Below are 21,538 nucleotides of genomic sequence, written 5' to 3'. Positions count from 1 at the left end.
TGGGTTCAAGTGATCCTCCCACATCATCCCCTCATGCTGTAGCTGGGACTATAGGCATGCACCAACACACCCAGCTAATTGACCAACTCTCCCTATGTTGCCTGAGCTGGTCTCGAACTCACAAGCGATATTCCTGCCTCAGCCTCCCAAAGTATTGGGATTACAGATATAAGCCACTACACCCAGTCTAAATTTTTTTTTCATATAGATATCTAATTATGTCAGCATCATTTGTTGAAAAGACCATCCTTTTCCATTGAATTGCCTTTGTACCTTTGTCAAAAATTAGTTGTGTATATATGTGTGATCTATGTAAAAATTCCTTATTCTGTTCCATTGGTCAGTGTGTCTGTCCCTTCCCAAATACCCCACAGTTTTGATTACTGAAGCTTTATATTAAATCCTAAAATTTAACAGTGTGAGACTTTCAACTTTGCTGTTTTTCATCCTTTTTTTAACTCTTCTACTGGTTCCTTTACCTTTCCATAGAAATTTTAGAATCAGCATTTCTATGTCTACAAAAATGTCCTTCTGAGATACTGATTAAAATTAAATTAAATTTATATACCAGTTTGGGGAGAATTGTTTATTATGTTGAGTCTTCTAATCCACAGTCATTCTCTATTTATTTTGGTCTTTCTGTAAGTTTTTTTAGCAGTATTCTTGTAGTCAGTATTCAGCATACTTATATATATATATATACACACACACACACACACATATATGTGTATATGTATATATATTTTACATTTGCTCTTTTTATGTAACTTTAATTCAAAAGGTACAGAGACTCTTCCTTAGTGCTGTTCTTAAGACATGTTTATATGACATCTTTCCATTGACATCTTTGGTCGTGTTCCTGCAGTATCCTCAGTTGTGCTCACCATTGCTGAACTCACCTTTGCAGCCAAGTTTCATTTTGAGTCAAATCTACCATAGGAGGTCATTTACTAGCTGAGAAATCCCCCACTTAGATTGAACAGAAATGAATCACTTTAAAACAATTGATACAGCTCCTCCTTTGGCTTGTATAATTTTCTTCAGGCATAAGCAAAAAAGAAAAAAGAAAAAGTGATTTCAAACATCTTTAGAGTAATTGTAATCCAGCTATGATTGAAAGAAGAATTGTAAGTGGTTAAAGAGCTGACTGACCATATTGGTGGCTCTTGAAACACTGTCAGCTTTTCTTAACCAGAAGGCAATCAAGGACATACTTGAGGTTGGGAACAGATATTTCATAGGCCACTGGAGTGCTGCAGTGGAAGGATTCCCTCTGGATCCTTGGTTCACAGACAGGGAAGGTGAAGCCTGAAGAGACTTGGTTACTTGGTTTCCTTGGAAGATCATATGCTCAGTGAAGTCTTCCTGAAAACCAGCCTTTTCCCATCAGAAACTGCAGAGACATAGTACTTCTCATTCAGCAGGTTACATGGAGTCAGGGTAGGCAGTTAAAATGGAGAGATGAGGGATTGGTGTTCGGTAATGAGAGCAAGGGTAGTCATAGAACTCAGAGATGATGTGACCAGCAGGATCATTATGCAGATTTCCCAAGAGGGACAAATGTGGATGATGATTGCTTACATAAGCTAGTGGAGTTAATTTCTGTCAGACACTATTCTCAGTGATTTTGTATATGAACTCATTTAATTTTCTCAACAACCTTGTATGGTATAGGTACTGTAATTATTTCATTTTGTGAATGAGCAGAAATTAATCACAGAGGTGCCAGAGAACCTTTCTAGTAGGTAATGAAGGTATGAGAGGAACCCAGGCAGTCTGGCTCTAGAGCACAGGCTCTTAACCACTGCACTGTCTGACTGATGGCAAAGAGCATGTCTATTAAGAAAGCCTATGGGGAAATGGTCACCAAATCCCTCTCTAATTCTTGGGGACCCCAAGTTTCAGGGTTTTTTGGTTTTAGAAATAAGGGAAACTCCTGTCAATGATAAGATTGACATTTGTCATTTTTGGAGTTCTAAATGTAAAGGTCTTTGGAATGTATAGGTTTTCAGATACTCTGTGTGTGTGTGTGTATAAGTTCAACTCCTTCAAAAGCCCCATCTGTCTCACAATTGCATTTTTTTTCACACTGCATTTCACCCTACTAATACTCAGAGCTTAGGTTTTAGGGAGGTGACTAGGATACTGTTAATTAAAAATATATGACCTGATTAGACAAATTAAGAGAAATTTTAGATAGGGAAAAGAAGCAGGACAAGGACTGAACTACTAAGAGATAGTAAAAAAACCAAGGTGTTTTTCTTATTCTCAGTCACTTCACCTTTTACTTCTGACACTAGATGTGTGGTGGGTTTTCCCCACACACCAAGCAGTTCTCCAGAAGACATGAATTAATTAGTTGAGCTCATTCAATTTAATTTTGACACTATGTACCAGGCATTCTGACACTGTCTACCTGGAGATAGTGTCAGATCCCACAATCTCAGGGCTCCGTCCCACGCAACTGCCCCTGACTTCAGACACCAATTGCAAGTTCCAGGTTATGATGTGTACTTCTGACCAACCAGCTATAAATAGGGGTTCTCATGAACCCCTCCTCAGGTTTGATTAATTTGCTGGAGTGACTCAGAGAACCTGGCGGGGGGGGGGGAACTTTGCTTATGTTTGCCCACTTATTATAAAGAATATTACAAAGGATACAGATATGAACAGCCAGATAGAAGAGATGCATAGGGCGAGATAGGAGAGAAGGGGAGTGAGTGGACTTCTATGCCTTCCATCGACTTGTCACCCTTCTGGAAACTCCACGTGTTTAGCTCTTGTGAAGCTCATTTAAACCCTGTCCTTTGGGGTTTTTGTGGAGAATTTATTACATAGGCAGGATTGATTACATCGTTGGCCATTAGTGACTGATTCAACCTTTAGTCTCCTCTCCTATTTGTTTTAAACGGTTGTTTCCAAAGTTTTTTTTCCTGCCATTTGAGGAGGACAGATTCAGGCTTATATCAAAATGGAATTAAATGTGCCATTGATTTGGAATGGGGCAACCAGAGCTGACTGCATGGCTGTGTATATTTATTTATATGGGGTCAGGTAAAAGCACTTTTAAAATAAGCAAGTATTAGAGATCAGAGGTTATGGAGCAGCTGCTGGCTCTGGATGACAAAGCATTCCTGGTGGCATTTGCCACCATCTCTCTGGGTGTGGGTGTTAGAGAGTGTGAGAGTTGGCCTGATGGCCTTTGTGTTTGTGGCCCTGTGTGGAAACTTTATAGCATTTCAGCTGTTCTAATCTGTGCAGGCACAGAGCCATGACTGACCATAACTCTTAGGGGAAATGAGGACAGAAAAGTCGAACAGCATTCTGTACTGTGTAGAGTATGGAGACCAGAATGAAGAGAACAGAATGAAAGGAAAAAAAATTTTTTTTGATGTAACTTGCTTCAGTGTTTCCATTGTTTGGGAAACAATTCCTATAGAAATGACATTTGTGCTTTGTGAAGGGGGTGGAGGTAGATTTTCTGGAGTGTAATTTTCTGGAGTGATTCCTTATTGAAGGGGGAAAACAAATGATTGGAGGGGCTCTCACTCTGTCTCTCTCATGCATCCCCACACCCCCAAAATATGCACTGTCCTTGTTTTTCTTAAATACAGAAACTATGCACAGGGCAGTTAGAGTTCATCCACTCTTTTACTCATTGGATGAGATTATTAAGTGATAAGGCCATTTACTGCTTAGCATGAGAATCTTATTGTCCTGGCCAGCAAAGGAGGCCAAAGATTTTATCTGAACTTTACCTCTTCAGTTCAAGCCACCAAAGATCTATTGGAGCCTACTATGTACCAGCTATAACATATGGCATATAAAGGCTAATTTTAACAATTATGTTGCCGTTTATGTTGTTGGTCTGGATAGAAACCCGGTCTTCCACTAATCCTTACTTTTCCTATAACACAAAGATTATCATTGATGAAACTTATATTACAGATTATTATTTTAAGCTATTCAACAAATATTAGACATTTTCTTAGAGAATGGGCATATCAGAAATTTTGGTGGATATGTTGGTTTCCTATTTGCTGCAATAATAACTTAACCACAAACCTAGTGACTTAAAAACAACACAAACTTTTACATTTTTGTAGGCTAGAAGTCCAACATCGATCTCACTGGGGTAAAATCGATGTCAGCGGGGCTGTGTTCCTTGTAGAGGCTCTAGGACAGATTCTGTGACCTCCTCTTTTCCAGCATCTAGGTGTGTGTGGCTCTTCCCTTCATCTTCAAAGCCAGCGACAGCAGATTGAGTCCTTCTTAAAATGCCATCTCTTTGTTTCTCTTTTCCATAGTTACGTCTTCCTCTTCTACTTTTAAGAATGCTTGATTACATTGGGCCCACCCTGACAATCCAGGGTAATCCCCTTATTTTAAGATCTGCTGGTTAGCATCCTTAATTCCATCTCCAACCTTGATTCCCCTTTGCTATGTATAGTAACATCTTCATAGGTTCCAGAAATTAAACGGACATGGACATCTTTGGAGAGCCATTATTTCTACCTATTACAGTAGGGTGGACTTTCCCCAAACTTTGCTCTTTCCCCACTTAAGTGAAATTGTATAGTGCCCTGTATTAATTCTTTGCAAAATAAATTGTTATCTATAAATGTGTCTTGTGTGAGTGGTGGGAGGTTTCTCACTGCTGAAAGCCTCACTCTTCTTCACTGTGACAAAACCCCAGCCACTGAAGAACTTAATGATTAGTTTTGTACAATCCCAGTGTTCAAGGAAGCTAGAGATCCTCTTAGCCAGCCCGCCCTGCAGGAGTTTTGCAGACGCATTGTTACATCTCTTCAAAATGGCTGTCCCACCTTTGCTTACATGAAATGGCCTGCCTTGGCAGATAAACCTTCTTTGAACAGTTCTGTTTTTGTAGGATAGTTCCTGCTTTATATTGGGGGAAAATATTTCTCTTTGTGGGTTTGTAGACCCTACTGGTTCTTGTTTAACTCTCTGGGGTCATATTGAAGAAATCTAATTTCCTCTTTCACACTTGAAGCCCTTGAGATTTTTTTTTTTAAAGATAGTTCTCATATCCCCCAAGTATCAGACTTAAAAAATCTCAATTTCTTCAACTGGGTCTCACATAAAACTGCCTTGAGACTTCTCTCCATCCTGTTCCTTCTCCTGAGTATGATACAACATGAAGAAGGGGAGACTGAAGGAAGATTTAATAGGAGGCTTTAAATGCTGGGGGAATTGTCATACAGAAAAAACTGGTAAGGTCTTTACCTTTACCATGGAAACAAGAAATCACAGGCTTATATCGTGGCTAAAGAGATTTAATTATCAGGAAACCTGTCTTAACCTTATGGATTTGGTGTCAGGAAACCTGTCTTACCTTGTGGATCATGCAGTGGACTGCCTGCTGTGGGAAGTTGAAGGATCTTTTGCCTCAGTGTAAGACAGGTCTTCAAGCTCAGAATTCGTATATTTTGTATAAGAGATGTTGCTTTTAGTTAAATGTTTTGCTTAAAGTATTCTTGTCATTGCTTGTCATCTATGCCTGATGCCTGAATTTCCCTCTTGTGTTGGTTCATTGGATGTAAGGCATCATCATGACTGCTGTTAATCATAGGGGGAAGGAATATGGTTCAGGGCTTTATGAAGGAAGGGAAACAGTGGCATAGCACAGGATAATTAATAGCAAGTGGAGTGACAGTTTGATTCCCTGGTAGGGACCCTGGCATTGTTGAAGGAAAAAAAATCACTTTATTCTTTCATAGAGAGAGGCAGCTGTAATTCTGGTTGGATGGAATCCAATTAAAAGGAACTGACATGCAAATTGATGATGAGACAGTGTGAGCATAGAAGTAGTCCAAGAAGAGTTCTGTAAGAAATGGCAGAGAAGAGTGTAAGTAATTTGGCATGGTAATGTGTGTAAGAAAATGGAAAGCTGGTGGGTTGGCTACCTGAACATTTATGTCTGGAATCTCAGCCAGCAGAGAACAGGAGACTGGTTGGTTTGGTAGAGTTGCTAACAAAACTTTCTGGTGTTTTGAGTTGAGGTCTACAATTTTAGGAATTATAGCCTTTCATAATAGAATGAAATACAAATCAACCCTTGAAGGTTATAGGCTTTCAAATTGGTGGTGGTTAAATATAATATTCTCAAGACTCTATGATGGGAGTCCCAGACTGGCTCTTGAAAAGAGGATCTCATTGTACAGGTGTACTTCACCTGACCTAATGATGTATTCTCAAAGATTTGTGTGAGAATTGGCTCCTAAATTTAGGATGAAATAGGAGAGCTTGCCATTTATAGTAATGCTATTATGAATCATTTTCTAAAGTAAAAAATCCTTTTATAACCAAAGTCATGCCCAATTTATCTTTTAAGTAAATTCATAAGTCCACATATTAGATTTGCTTAAACCAAAGGTATTTTTCTTTGAAATGAAATAATTGTAGGGGCATGTAACAGTTAAGCTTTAGAGTAACAGAGGAAAAACTGGGTAAGATTTTATAAGTCAGTATATTGCTTTTTAGGTAGGAAATTCTGCTTAAGAAGTCAGACAGCTTCTGCTGTTACTATGGGAAAAGGAGAAGGCTGCCCAGCGTATTTCAGGGAGATTTACTAGGATCTCTTGGGAACTGCAGCAGAAATCACTACGAAATATTTTGAGGATAGAGGAAATAGGACAACAGCGTTTACTAGGTTTTACTCTGAAGAAAGCTAAAGAAGGTGAAATGGAGTTCATCTTGAGAAAGCGGTAAAAGATTGAGAAGCTAAGAAAAGACTTACACAGCAGCAACAAGAAGAGACTGGAGTAGTGGGCAGAGTTTCCGGTCAGCAAGAGAGCACCATCCAGTTGTCATGCTGGTTAGCAGCAAGGAACATTAACGAAGGAGATTAGGAATGACCAGGGTCAGTTTTTGTTCATCCAGGTTTGAGCAGGGTATTGCTTATGATTCTCCATGCAGTTTTGCCTCCCACAATCTCTCTCCGATCTTTCCCTCCTGATCTGTTTGAGTACTGTAGCAGCCATGCACTCTCTGCCGAAGGCTATCACGTTTACCTTTCACTGTGCCTAGAATGCTCTTCGCCTCAAGCCTCCCTTCTTCACTTGATTCAAGTTTCTGCTAGAAGCTCCCTTATCAGAGAGACCTTTAGTGACCACTCTGTCTGAAGGAGGCAGACACTCTTCCCTTATTCCGCTTTACTTCATAACACTCATTACCACCTCATACATGGTGGTTTAATGTTTCCCCAGTTTTCTCTGCTAGAAGTAAATTCTTTGAGAGTTCAGCTTCCGTTTCTTTTGCCCATCACTGTATTCCCAGTACCTAATTCATATAAAAATTTGTGGAATGGATTTTTAGGGTATCTCCTGCTATCACTGTGAGAAGAGCTGAGAGTGAGGAGTACAGGACTCAGCCCTTGTTCTATGTTATGCAATATATTACATGGTTATACTAAGTATAACAGCCTGAGGACAGAGTGCTGTGAGCTTTGAGAAATAAGCTAGAGATGGTCATCACAGAACTGGATCTTGAATGATAAAGAGGAGTTTTGTTCTGTGGTGGAGACAAGGAATGATCTTCTAGGCTATCAAAGCAGGGTGAGTGAAGTTGGAGAGTTGTAGAAATGAGTTTTGTGTTTGGATGTCATTGAGTGATTTTGATGTGGCTGCTAGAGCACAGGTGCATGGGAAAGCATCACAAAGGGGCCTGAGAGGTAGGGTTGGGGAGGACATGTAAAACATGTGGAGATCTGATTGGTAAAGTTATTGATAGGAGTTTGGACCTTATCTTTTGGGAAGCAAGGAAGTAGCAATATCCAAAAGAGGGTGCTTACGGATGGATTGAAAGAGGGAAGGTTATAGAGGGGATAGAGAACAAAGCGGGATATGACTTTCCCAACCCAGAAATGCATGAGAAGGTTGGGGATCTTCACAATGAAGGACCAAAAAAAAAAAAAGAAAGAAAGAAAAGCAATTCTGTTTATGGATATATAGCAATATACTGTGTATAGGTGGTGGCTATTAGAAGACTAGTAGTTCTTGGAACTGTTCCTTTTTTTTCCTCAATAGTAGTAAAGCTGTGTCATTGGGATACAAAGAGGGAGGAGAAGGCTATTTCCATTCTTAGAATAGAAAAATTGGAAAATGCCTTGGCAAATGGAGGTATTCTTATTCTCCTTTTTTTTTTTTTTTTTTTTGAGATGGAGTCTCGCTTTGTCACCCAGGTTGGAGTGTAGTGGAGCAATGTCAGCTCACTGCATCACTGCAGCCTCTGCCTTCTGGGCTCAAGCGCTACCATACCTGGCTAATTTTTTTATTTTTATTTTTTAAGAGATGGAAATTTGCCATGTTGCCCAGGCTGGTCTTGAACTACTGGGCTCAAGTGATCTGCCCGCCTTGGCCCCCCAAAGTGCTGGGATTACAGGTGTGCACCACTGTGCCTGGCCATACCTTATATGTTAAGCAGCTACGTGACCTTGTGCATTTCATTTACCTGTGTTTCATTTGTCCTTTCATGGAGGTAGACTTTGCTGATATCCTTTCATTGCTGATGTGCAGAACAGAGTATGCTGCTTGGGAAATTATAAACGTACTTTTGTTTGAAATATTGGGTAATCAGAAGTCCTTTGCTTTAATAGAAGTAGATCTGGAATTGCTTTTTTTTTTTTTCATGGAATGTGGTAACACCAAACCATCTGAGCTACTCACACCGATTTCCAGAGGAAAACATGATCATTTCCAGGAGGTGGCCTGCACGGTTTTTAAAGCAGACAGTGGCTTTTTGCTGCTTGTTTTCTACAGGTCAAAACATATCCCATTTCAGCAATTGGTGAGCGCTACCATAGAGCTGTTCAGAAGCAAGAGGGAGGATTGAATCATGTTGTACGTGCGGCTGCATATTAACCTGCAGGTCATAGCAGTCCCTGTTCCAAAGGGCTGTCTGACACTTTATCCTCATTCTTACTGCCTGCATCATTCACAGCAGCCAGTGTAGGACTCTCCCACTTTAGCCTTGATCATTTGGAGTAGCAGAATTGTGGTCTTATGTATATATAGAATGTTATATAGGCTACATGATTCTCAGACACCTTTTTAGGAAGTTTGGGCAACCTTACATATTGGAATTCTTTCCTCTTTTTCAGAAGGAGGAAAGAAATGTGTAAGGATAGCTTTGAAATAGATCCATTTTGCAGGGTTTAAGTCAGGCAAACCACAGACCAGCTTAATAGTTAATATTAAGTTACTGGAGTTTGAATGCCTAGGTCCCAATCTGAGCTTCACCATTATTAGCTATATGACCATTAGCCAGTTTCCTCAGTTTCCTCATTTGTTAAATGGTGATAATTATAGTATCTTCCCACAGAGTGGTCCTGAGGAATCAATGAGTAAATACATGTAAATCACTTAGACCAAGTACTGGCATTATGGATTCTCTGACTGTTAGCTGTTTTATTCCTGATTTTCTCATAGCCACTGGCATTTCTAAGACCTTGCAAGAACCCCTGGTCACTTTTCTGCCTGCTATCTTTAACTAATAGAATTCAGAAAGTGACTTGGTGGCAGAGTGCTAGAAATGATTCAGTGGGTAAGTAATGGACTAATGAGCTTCACACCTCAGTCCACTGGCATCATATAAGAAGCGACTCATTGTACTCTAATGGTAGTTTAGTAAAATGGATGAGTAGTTTCAGTCTGCCTCCTCAGGCTGCAACAGAAAGTCAAGCCAAGCAGCCAGGAATGTCTGGGAATCACCTGGAGAGAGGACAGACATCTGAAGCACAGTGGAAGGTGATAGATGAGTGGGACCCAGGAATAAACTACAGAAGCAGTGTGGATTGTGTTGATTCTAGCAAGCAGGAGGGGTCCTCGTGGTATTTCTGAGCATAAGCCGAGGGATTATGTTAATGTGGGGGGAAAAAAATCACCGAACTGGGAGAGAGTCAGACTTCCTTGGGTGTGACCTTTGCCCTGTCACCAACATCGTATGTCACATCCCCATGGACGAGTCACATTTTCTTTCTAACTTTGTTTCTTTGTCTGTAAAATTATTAAATGATTTCTTGACTCTTTCTTTTCTATATTCTTTTTAACGATTTCATTAGCTTTTAATAACTATGTGGGGAAAGGAGAGCAACCTGCTATAGACCTTGGCCTGTGTGAGTCTTTAATTTTGTTTTTTGTTATTTCAAAGAAGTTCTTGTTCAAAAGACCATGAGACATTTCATCATTGGACTTGTGAGGGAGTTGTCTCTTTAATCTCTCATGTTTTCTTTTTTCCCTACAAATGATACCCACAATACTGCTGTTGTCTTGTGCTCTCTGGATCAGCACTTTTCTGGAGAAATGAAAACATTGCACTTTTAAAGGCACAGAAAGCAAAATTACTGTAGCATCAGGATTCAAGGTTACAGAATTGGTTAACTTTGTGGTTTGTTTTGCTGAGCTGAATGAAAAAGATTTGATCAAATGTTACTGTTTAGGGATAAATATTAATCACCACAAACTCTCTCAGTGGTTATTGTCCCCCCTTTTGCAAAAACTTTCAAATTACGGTCTGGGACTTAGATTTGATTGTCAGCTGAATATGGGCATGAAATATGTGGAATAACCAGATAAAAGACCCTTAATTGGTTGTAGAGAAACAACTCTTTGGGGGTCCATGTCCAGAGAGAGAATTGGTTCTGGATTATTGATTTGTATCATTATTTTGATTAAGTGTCTAGCAGTTGCTGTAGACTTTTATAACATTATATAATAGAATTAGTATTAGAAAAAAGTAATCAAAGGTAGGTTTTTTTAAAGATACAAGAACTGAAGTTTTTAATCTTCAGTCCTTCATAGAGAAGGATTTATTAGGTTTGAGAGTTCTCAGTACCAAGTAAATTTTAACCGCAGACTTAAAACATGAGTACACTCACATATAGTAACCCCCTCCTCTGGCCTGGTTTTGTTCTCTATTCCAGTTGACTTTGCTTTAGGGGAAAGGAGGGAGAGTATTGGTATTAATTTATTTGAAAAATCAGTAGAAATGTGTCAGACACTTACTATATGCCAGGACTTACATTGATACATAAGAGGTGGACCCCTGTCCTTATGGAGCCTGCTTGAATAAAAAAGTAAACATATGATTAGCATGCAAATAGATGGCTATAAGAATGTGATGGGCATGCTGTTGTTTCTAGCAGGTTGCCTACCACATGGTCTATATGTGTTAGAGATATGCATTAGGTACACAGAAGAGGGTGCATTTGTGGCATAGAGAGAGATTATAGGAATCTTCATGAAGGAAGTGACATGATGATGATATTTTAAATGACAGGAAGGAGTATGCAAAAAAAAAAAAAAAAAAAAAGGCAGGGTTGACATTCCAGGCAGAAAGACTAGTATGGACCGAGACATGTGGACATGGAAATGGTTGGCTCCTTTTGGGGTACTGAAAGTAGTAAGTGCAATGAAGCTGGAGAACTGGGTTTGTCTTAAGGGGCTGTGAGAAATGAGGGTCAGAGTGTAGGCTCCTATGAAGGCTGTCTGGTCAGACAGGTATGCTGGTAAGTTGTACTGAGAATAGTTGCCAGCTGTCTCATATTTCAGCATCTCTTGAAATAGATGTATACTGTGATGTGCAAGTTCCAGGATCCAGTCAGTTCATGAGCATCCAGTTAATGTGCCTGCAGGATTTGGGCAACAATATATATAGGGTGTTGTGTGAAAATATTGGATATGCATAATTACAATCTCGGCTTGCACAAGAAATCATTGTGATGCAGGAGGGAAGGGTAGAAAAGTTACATTAACTTGTTTTTTTCCCTCCAATGCAGTGCTTCTCAACTTTGCTACAAATTAGAATTACCTGGGGAATCTTATTTATTTAGGATATTGTTTACATGCAGTGAAATGCACAGATCTTAAGTGTACACATCAATGAATTTTGGCAAATATACCCATGTAGCACACATACCCATCAAGTTATAGACCATAGTCAGAACCTGAAAAAGTTTTTTAGTTTCCAATTTGAATCAATTCCTACCTACCCCTCCCAAATGTAACCACTGTTCTGATACGTATTAACATAGTTTAGTTTTGCCTGTTCTTGAATTTCATGTGAATGGAATTATACAAGTATGTGCTCTATTGTGTTTGCCTTCTTCTGTTAACATAATGTTTTTGAGATTGTTCTATATTGTTGCATGTCAGTGTTGTTTTTTTTTTAATTGCTGAATAAGTACTCTGTTATATAGTATATCACAATTTGTTTAATCATTTTCCTGTTTGTGAACATTTAAACTGTTTCAGATTTTTGGCTATTATGAATAAAGCTGTAATGATCAGTCTTGTAAAAGTTTTTTTTTCTTTTTTTTTGTAGACATAGGTCATGATTTTTTTTTAATGTAAGTGCCTAATTGTGGAATTGTGTTATAGGTACGTCAGTATATATTTAACTTTATAAGAAACTGCCAAACACTTTTCTAGAGTGGTTGTACCATTTTACATTCCCTCCTGCGTTGTATGAGAGTTCTTGTTCCATACTGTCAACCATTTGGTGTGATAAGGCTTTTTAATTCTAGCCATTCTAATGGGCATAATATAGTATTTCAGTATGGTTTTAATTTACATTTCTCTGATGACTAATGATGTTGAGCACTGCTTTTTTTTGTGAAGTGCGTGGTCAAATTTTTTTTGACCATTTTTAAGTTGTTTATCTTTATGTTATTCATTTATAGGGCTCTTTATATACTTTGGATACAAGTCCCTTGCCAGATATATGTAATATGAGTACTTCTTTCAGTCTGTTACTTGCCTTTTTAGTTCCTAATGGTGTCTTTGGATCATCATAAGTTTTTAATGTTGATGAAGTATAGTTTATCTTATTTTTCCCTTATATAGTTCGTGTCTTTTGTATCCTCACTAAGAAATCTTTTCTTACCCTAGGTTATAGAAATATTCATCTTTGTTTTCTTCTAGAAGCTTTATTTACTTTTTTGTTTATGTTCCATCACAGATTTTTGTGTGTGATGTGAGGTAAGGGTAGGGGTTCATTTTCTCCATACGTTTATCTAGTTGTTCCAGCACTATTTGTTGAAAGACCTTCCTTTCTCCATTGAATATCCCCGGCACCTCTCTTGAAAATCAGTTGCTTGAGGGCTGGGCGCAGTGGCTCACGCCTGTAATCCCAGCACTTTGGGAGGCCGAGGTGTGTGGATTACAAGGTCAGGAGTTCAAGACCAGCCTGGCCAATACAGTGAAACCCCATCTCTACTAAAAATACAAAAATTAGCTGGGTGTGGTGACGGGCACCTGTAATCCCAGCTGCATGGGATGCTGAGGCAGGAGAATAGCTTGAACCTGGAAGGCAGAGGTTGCAGTGAGCTGAGATTGCACCACTGCACTCCAGTCTGGGCGGCAGAGCGAGACTCCATCTCAAAAATAAAAATAAAAAATCAGTTACTTGTTTATGTCTATTTCTGTTTAGGTCTATTTCTGGACTCTCTGTTCTGCTTCACTGATTTATTTGTCTGTCATGCCAATATCACACTGTCTTGTTTATCTAGCTTAATAGTAAGTCTTGAAATGCAGTAGTGTGAATCCTCCCACTTTGTTTTCTTTTCAAGGTTGTTTTTACTATTCTAGGCCATTTTCTTTTTTATATAATTTTTAGAATCAAATTGTCCAATTCTTAAAAAGAAAGGTAGCTAGGGTACTTTACATTACAAAATCTCTTGATACCCAGACCATACTTCATCCCAATTAAATCAGAATCATTTAGAAGTGAACATAATCTGGTTCGTTCCCTAGATTCTTCTGAGCGTAGCCAAAATTGAGAACCTATGTACTAATGGGATTTTAGTGTGTACACTAAAAAAGATACTGTCATGGATTGCTGGGATGGAAGCCATTCCAGTGGAATATATGCGTAGGAGCTGACGTGGGCCCCTACGTGAAAGAAATTGTTGATGCTTATGGAACCAGGAGAGCTGATTGAGGAAGAGAAGGAGCAGGAGTGAGAAGCCTTGTGGTCCAGGTAGTAGAGTTCCCTTTCCTGGGGCACATGGAGCCCCATTGCTGAGGCGCTGCCTTGAGTGGCTCCTATTCCTGATTATTCAGGGTATTCCCGCCCTAAACCTGCTGCAGCGCAGCCAACAAACCACCAACTTGAAATCTACGGAATACTCTTAGTAGAGCGTGTGCATGTACTATTTTAAAGAATTGCTTTCCCCTGGATTAGGGAAATGCTTGTGAAATCTGCATAGTAATGAACAGGGTAGGCACATTCTAGAAGTGCCTGTGTGGGTTTTTTGCTTTTTGAGTTTTTTCTGTCTTTTTAATTTAATGTCTTTAGACAAACATTGATTCATCCGTTCTTCCCAAGGGTAGGTAGTTCAGTCAGAAGTGATGTTTTCCTAAAAGGCTTTAAAGAAAAAAGGGACAAAAAGTTACACTCAAGTAATATGTTCTTTGGGAGCACACAAAGTATGTAGGCTGGTAGGTGCTTGCTTGTGGCTTTTCTTCTTTTTTTTTAAATACACATTTTTCTCTTTGAAAAGAGAGGTTGCAACTAGTCAGCTGAGCCCCTCTTTCTGAAATACAAGTTCCCTAAACAGCTGTAGAGAATTAATTTCAGTCAAAGATAGCAGAGCTTTAGTCTCAACTTTCTGCTCAGTGTTACGGAAAATCCTTTCTAGAAAATAGCTAGTGTCTACCTGCTATGGGATGTTAAAAAATTCAAATGAACATTGGATTTTTTAGTGTTTTCCTAGTAGAAACAGCATGGAAAATCCTTTAGTGAGCTAGATTTTACAGTGTATACAGAAAGCAAGTATCTATGATACATTTATTATTTTGTGTGTGTCACATGTTTGTTGTACTATTTTCTTATTCCTAATAGAATTGAAATATACCATGTCCAACTCCAAACTTTTTTTTTTGGGTGTGTGAAGGGTGAAGCATTTTGGACAAGAAAGAGCTTTGATAGTAGCAACTTTAAACTCATTTATAGGATATATATATACTTATATAATACATATATATGTATGCTCTTTCAAGGCAGAGGAAGAAGATAGGCAGAGTATGAGAGGAGAGTTGCCTTCCTTTTTCTACTTATGATTGTATTTAACACATACTCACATGTACACACATGTTCTTTTAATAGCTTGCTTTTTTTTTTTTTTTTTTTTTTGAGACGGAGTTTCACTCTGGGCTGGAGTATGCAATGGCACGATCTCGGCTCACCGCAACCTCTGCCTCCCAGGTTCAAGGGATTCTCCTGCCTCAGCCTCCCTAGTAGCTGGGATTATAGGCATGTGTCACCACGCCCGGCCAATTTTGTATTTTTAGTAAAGATGGGGTTTCTCCATGTTGGTCAGGCAGGTCTTCAACTCCCTACCTCAGGTGATGCGCCCACCTCGGCCTCCCAAAGTGCTGGAATTACAGGCATGAGCCACTGCGCCTGGCCTTAATAGCATTTTTTTGTAGTGAGAGAAAACTTAACTTTAAGAAGTCTCTAATCTGTTATGGGATTAAGAGTTTTAAAAATGTCCCCCAACTACTCCTCCCATTTTTATACTTTTATTTCTAGGATTTACATGTCATGTGGACATCACTTTTTGGTGGTATGATTATATCGGAATACTTTTGTATTTTGCTTAACATTAAAAAAGCCATTTCTTACATTGCTATATATCATGGTAGTAATTTAATGGCAGCATAATACTACATCAAATTGTGCCATACTTCATATTCTTCTGTTGTAAGTTTTCTATTTTGTGCTGTTAAACCGCAGAGAACTTATTTGTGCATAGAATCCCTCTTAATTTCTTCAGTACATCCTCTGTGTAGAACAGTAACGTCTGTGTACAGTTTACACTGTATACGATCCTCAGCGATATAGGTTGTACTTACCTTAAGAATGATCATTATTTACATTTCTGGGGATAAAAAGCTACTGTATTTCTTTCATAATTGTATTATTTAAAAAGTCGCTCTTCCCCTTTATTCTTGTGCACAAATTTGAGCCCCATTTATGTTTGTCTTTTAATGGTTTATGGGTTCAAATTTTTTTTTCCTAGCTGATGTGTGTTTTTTTGTTTGTCTTAATTTTTTTTTTAGAAACTAGGTCTTCCTAAATTGTCTGGTTTGGCCTCGAACTCCTGGGCTCAAGGTGATACTCCCACCTCAGCCCCCTGTGTAGCTGGGAGTCCAGGTGTGTGCCACCTGGCAATATGTAACCCTTTGTAATATTTGTCATGAATAATTTTCCAAGTTTGTTCTTGTTTTATTTTAGTGCCATTGTGCCTGGCAATATGTAACCCTTTGTAATATTTGTCATACCTTTTCCAAGTTTGTTCTTTTTTATTTTAGTTTTTCATTACAAAGGAGTTTATGAAGTTGAGTTTTTTATATTTTCTTCTGTTGCCTTAAGATGAACAAACTTGTCATCTCTTCTGAGATCTAACATCAGTTCTATCCCCGCCTGCCCCCCAATATTTCCTATGGTTTAATTAAAAGCGGTTTTTAAAATCCATCTTGAGTTTCTGTCGATATATATGCCCTCCCCTTACCTGCTGTGCTATGAGGAAAGGTGGGCTAAATCAGAAGCTTGTCTTGGGAGAGGAATAGAAACAGCCAGAACTCCAAACTCAGCTTCCTGTAATGTCTACAAGTCAATGTTTACTCATCTATAAAGCTGGGATGAAAATAACAAATGTACAGAGAATTTTTTTTTAATGCACTTAAGCCTTCTCTTAAGCACTGTTAAGAACTTCAGTTGAAAGTGTTTAAAGTTGCTTATCAGCTTAAGGAGATTTTGGGCTGAGACAATGGGGTTTTCTAAATATACAATCATGTCATCTGCAAACAGGGACAATTTGACTTCTTCTTTTCCTAACTGAATACCCTTGATTTCTTTCTCTTGCCTAATTGCCCTAGCCAGAACTTCCAACACTATGTTGAATAGGAGTGGTGAGAGAGGGCATCCCTGTCTTGTGCCAGTTTTCAAAGGGAATTTTTCCAGTTTTTGCCCATTCAGTATGATTTTGGCTGTGGGTTTGTCATAAATAGCTCTTATTATTTTGAGGTACATTCCATCAATACCGAATTTATTGAGCGTTTTTAGCATGAAGGGCTGTTGAATTTTGTCAAAAGCCTTTTCTGCATCTATTGAGATAATCATGTGGTTCTTGTCTTTGGTTCTGTTTATATGCTGGATTATGTTTATTGATTTGCGAATGTTGAACCAGCCTTGCATCCCAGGGATGAAGCCCACTTGATCATGGTGGATAAGCTTTTTGATGTGTTGCTGGATTCGGTTTGCCAGTATTTTATTGAGGATTTTTGCATCGATGTTCATCAGGGATATTGGTCTAAAATTCTCTTTTTTAGTTGTGTCTCTGCCAGGCTTTGGTATCAGGATGATGTTGGCCTCATAAAATGAGTTAGGGAGGATTCCCTCTTTTTCTATTGATTGGAATAGTTTCAGAAGGAATGGTACCAACTCCTCCTTGTACCTCTGGTAGAATTCAGCTGTGAATCCATCTGGTCCTGGACTTTTTTTGGTTGGTAGGCTATTAATTATTGCCTCAATTTCAGAGCCTGCTATTGGTCTATTCAGGGATTCAACTTCTTCCTGGTTTAGTCTTGGGAGAATGTAAGTGTCCAGGAAATTATCCATTTCTTCTAGATTTTCCAGTTTATTTGCGTAGAGGTGTTTATAGTATTCTCTGATGGTAGTTTGTATTTCTGTGGGGTCGGTGGTCATATCCCCTTTATCATTTTTAATTGCGTCGATTTGATTCTTCTCCCTTTTCTTCTTTATTAGTCTTGCTAGTGGTCTGTCAATTTTGTTGATCTTTTCAAAAAACCAACTCCTGGATTCATTGATTTTTTGGAGGGCTTTTTGTGTCAGCAAAGTCTCAGGATACAAAATTAATGTGCAAAAATCACAAGCATTCTTATATACCAGTAACAGACAAACAGAGAGCCAAATCAGGAATGAACTTCCATTCACAATTGCTTCAAAGAGAATAAAATACCTAGGAATCCAACTTACAAGGGATGTAAAGGACCTCTTCAAGGAGAACTACAAACCACTGCTCATTGAAATAAAAGAGGACACAAACAAATGGAAGAACATACCATGCTCATGGATAGGAAGAATCAATATCGTGAAAATGGCCATACTGCCCAAGGTAATTTATAGATTCAATGCCATCCCCATTAAGCTACCAATGACTTTCTTCACAGAATTGGAAAAAACTGCTTTAAAGTTCATATGGAACCAAAAAAGAGCCCGCATCTCCAAGACAATCCTAAGTCAAAAGAACAAAGCTGGAGGCATCACGCTACCTGACTTCAAACTATACTACAAGGCTACAGTAACCAAAACAGCATGGTACTGGTATCAAAACAGAGCTATAGACCAATGGAACAGAACAGAATCCTCAGAAATAATACCACACATCTACAGCCATCTGATCTTTGACAAACCTGAGAGAAACAAGAAATGGGGAAAGGATTCCCTATTTAATAAATGGTGCTGGGAAAATTGGCTAGCCATAAGTAGAAAGCTGAAACTGGATCCTTTCCTTACTCTGTATACGAAAATTAATTCAAGATGGATTAGAGACTTAAATGTTAGACCTAATACCATAAAAATCCTAGAGGAAAACCTAGGTAGTACCATTCAGGACATAGGCATGGGCAAAGACTTCATGTCTAAAACACCAAAAGCAACAGCAACAAAAGCCAAAATTGACAAATGGGATCTCATTAAACTAAAGAGCTTCTGCACAGCAAAAGAAACTACCATCAGAGTGAACAGGCAACCTACAGAATGGGAGAAAATTTTTGCAATCTACTCATCTGACAAAGGGCTAATATCCAGAACCTACAAAGAACTCAAACAAATTTACAAGAAAAAAAAAACAACCCCATCAAAAAGTGGGCAAAGGATATGAACAGACATTTCTCAAAAGAAGACATTCATACAGCCAACAGACACATGAAAAAATGCTCATCATCACTGGCCATCAGAGAAATGCAAATCAAAACCACAATGAGATACCATCTCACACCAGTTAGAATGGCGATCATTAAAAAGTCAGGAAACAACAGGTGCTGGAGAGGATGTGGAGAAACAGGAACGCTTTTACACTGTTGGTGGGATTGTAAACTAGTTCAACCATTATGGAAAACAGTATGGCGATTCCTCAAGGATCTAGAACTAGATGTACCATATGACCCAGCCATCCCATTACTGGGTATATACCCAAAGGATTATAAATTATGCTGCGCTAAAGACACATGCACACGTATGTTTATTGCAGCACTATTCACAATAGCAAAGACTTGGAATCAACCCAAATGTCCATCAGTGACAGATTGGATTAAGAAAATGTGGCACATATACACCATGGAATACTATGCAGCCATAAAAAAGGATGAGTTTGTGTCCTTTGTAGGGACATGGATGCAGCTGGAAACCATCATTCTTAGCAAACTATCACAAGAACAGAAAACCAAACACCGCATGTTCTCACTCATAGGTGGGAATTGAACAATGAGATCACTTGGACTCAGGAAGGGGAACATCACACACGGGGGCCTATCATGGGGAGGGGGGAGGGGGGAGGGATTGCATTGGGAGTTATACCTGATGTAAATGACGAGTTGATGGGTGCAGCACACCAACATGGCACAAGTATACATATGTAACAAACCTGCACCTTATGCACATGTACCCTACAACTTAAAGTATAATAATAATAAATAAATTAAAAAAAAAAAAAAAAGAAAGTGTTTAAAATACGAAATAGCTGTAACCTTTGATTGTTAATATGTGTGCACCATCATTTCTTGGATTTTTCTCAATAGCTAGAGACCACATGGGGTCTTTGGTGTTTTCCGAAAGGAACCACCACGCTATTACCTGCAGACATTAAGTATCTGATTATACAAAGAAACTGCGAGTTGAGGATGTCCATCAGAAATACACTGTTTCAGAGCCAGATCTGAGTACTTGGTGAAGACTGGGGACTCCATAATAGTAATGATTACTAGAAAAATAAACACTGGCAATACAGATAGTGGTTTAAAAACATGGGTTTTGGACTGGGCATAGTTGCTAATGCCTGTAATCCTGGCACTTTGGGAGGCCAAGGTGGGATGATCACTTGAACCCATTTGAGACCAGCCTGGGCAACATGCTGAAACTGTGTCTCTACAAAAAATACAAAAATAGCCAGGTGTGGTGGTATGCCCCTAAAGTTCCAGCTATTTGGGGAACTGAGGTGGAAGGATCGCTTGAGCCTGGGAGGTCGAGGCTGCAGTGAGCCATGATCATGCCAGTGCACTCTAGCCTGGAAGACATAGACCAATCTTGTCTCAAAAACAAAACAAAACAAGACAAATAAACAAAAAACGTGGGCTTTAACAGAGAGACTTAATTAACTTAGTTTTGCCATTTAAATGATTTGGGGTGAGTAATTTTAGCTCTCTAAACTCAGTTTCCTCCACTGTAAAATGGGGATAATATTGATGAGTGGTTTTATTAAGAAAGTGTATGTGAAATGTTGAGCATGGTGCCTGACCCATAGCAAATCCTAAGTAGTAGCTGTTACTATTATTATTAACAAGTAACATATGTATAACATTTATGACCTACAGAGCTCTTTTACATGCTGTTTCTTATTTGTGAATCTGAGTTTTCTACAGAATGGGTTTTTAAATGTTCCATAGGCTTTTTATTCATGGCTTCAAGAGGTTGTTCCCTTTTAGGGGCCTGTACAGCTTGTGTGTACTCAGTTGGCATTTGTCATGTATCTTCATGCCAGTGTCTTTGTATCTAAATTCTAAAACTGTGTGAACACAAAGGTTATGTCTTACTCATCTGGGTTGTCACTGGAACAGAGTCAGGAGACATTCCTATTTATTACATGTGTAATCGTAGGCAAGTCAATCTCCGGCTTGCCAAAGCCGTCCTTTCCTCATCTGTAAAATGGGTAACAAGTTTCTTTTAAAGATTACATTAAATGGTGCATTAGGAAGTACTTTGTATAGAAAATTACAAATAGTTTTTTTTTTTTTTTTGCCATGCCTCACTAGTCTAGCATCGCAGTAGATGCTGTAAGGTTGGAGGCTGTTAGGAAGGCTGTGGAGCCAAGTCTTAACTTTAGTGTCATAATACCTTTGTTAAACAATGAAATTAAGTCTTTGGGGGCTAGTTGTCATGCCGGGTGCTATGCCAGGCTAATTAATACTTTGGTACCTTGCCTTTAAAGTACTTGCTGCTGCTGTCTCCCCCCTCCCCTTTGGTATTCATTATTTATAGTATAAAGCATTTACTGCTTGCTGTGGTAAAGGTGGGGGATGGGGTGTAGTTATACATAGGTGCTCAGAGCAGGTTCAGTGATTTAACCCTACATGAGGAAGTAAACTTAACCTACATAAAATATAGATTTGGGGGTGTGTGGTCTCTGTGGTCATTCTGGAGGAGTGTGCGTGAGGTACGTCAGCCACTAAGCAAACAGTGGAGTGCTGACTCTGTGGACTCTTGGCTGAGTCAGCAT

The 21,538-nt window shown here is 38.9% G+C and overlaps 1 protein-coding gene and 1 long non-coding RNA gene across 6 annotated transcripts in view; both read left to right on the top strand.

Moving 5' to 3' along the window:
• The window catches only part of AUTS2 (activator of transcription and developmental regulator AUTS2), a 1,206,807-nt gene that overhangs the window by 116,297 nt on the left and 1,068,972 nt on the right, over positions 1-21,538 (top strand). The window lies entirely within an intron of this gene.
• LOC126950318 (uncharacterized) lies at positions 4,917-7,949 on the top strand. Its single transcript, XR_007724163.1, has 2 exons — positions 4,917-6,903; positions 6,940-7,949. It is a non-coding gene; the product is annotated as an uncharacterized LOC126950318 (long non-coding RNA).

The sequence above is a fragment of the Macaca thibetana genome, chromosome 3, assembly GCF_024542745.1.
Source record: "Macaca thibetana thibetana isolate TM-01 chromosome 3, ASM2454274v1, whole genome shotgun sequence".
NCBI lineage: Eukaryota > Metazoa > Chordata > Mammalia > Primates > Cercopithecidae > Macaca > Macaca thibetana.
This window is presented reverse-complemented; position numbering and strand designations above follow the sequence as displayed.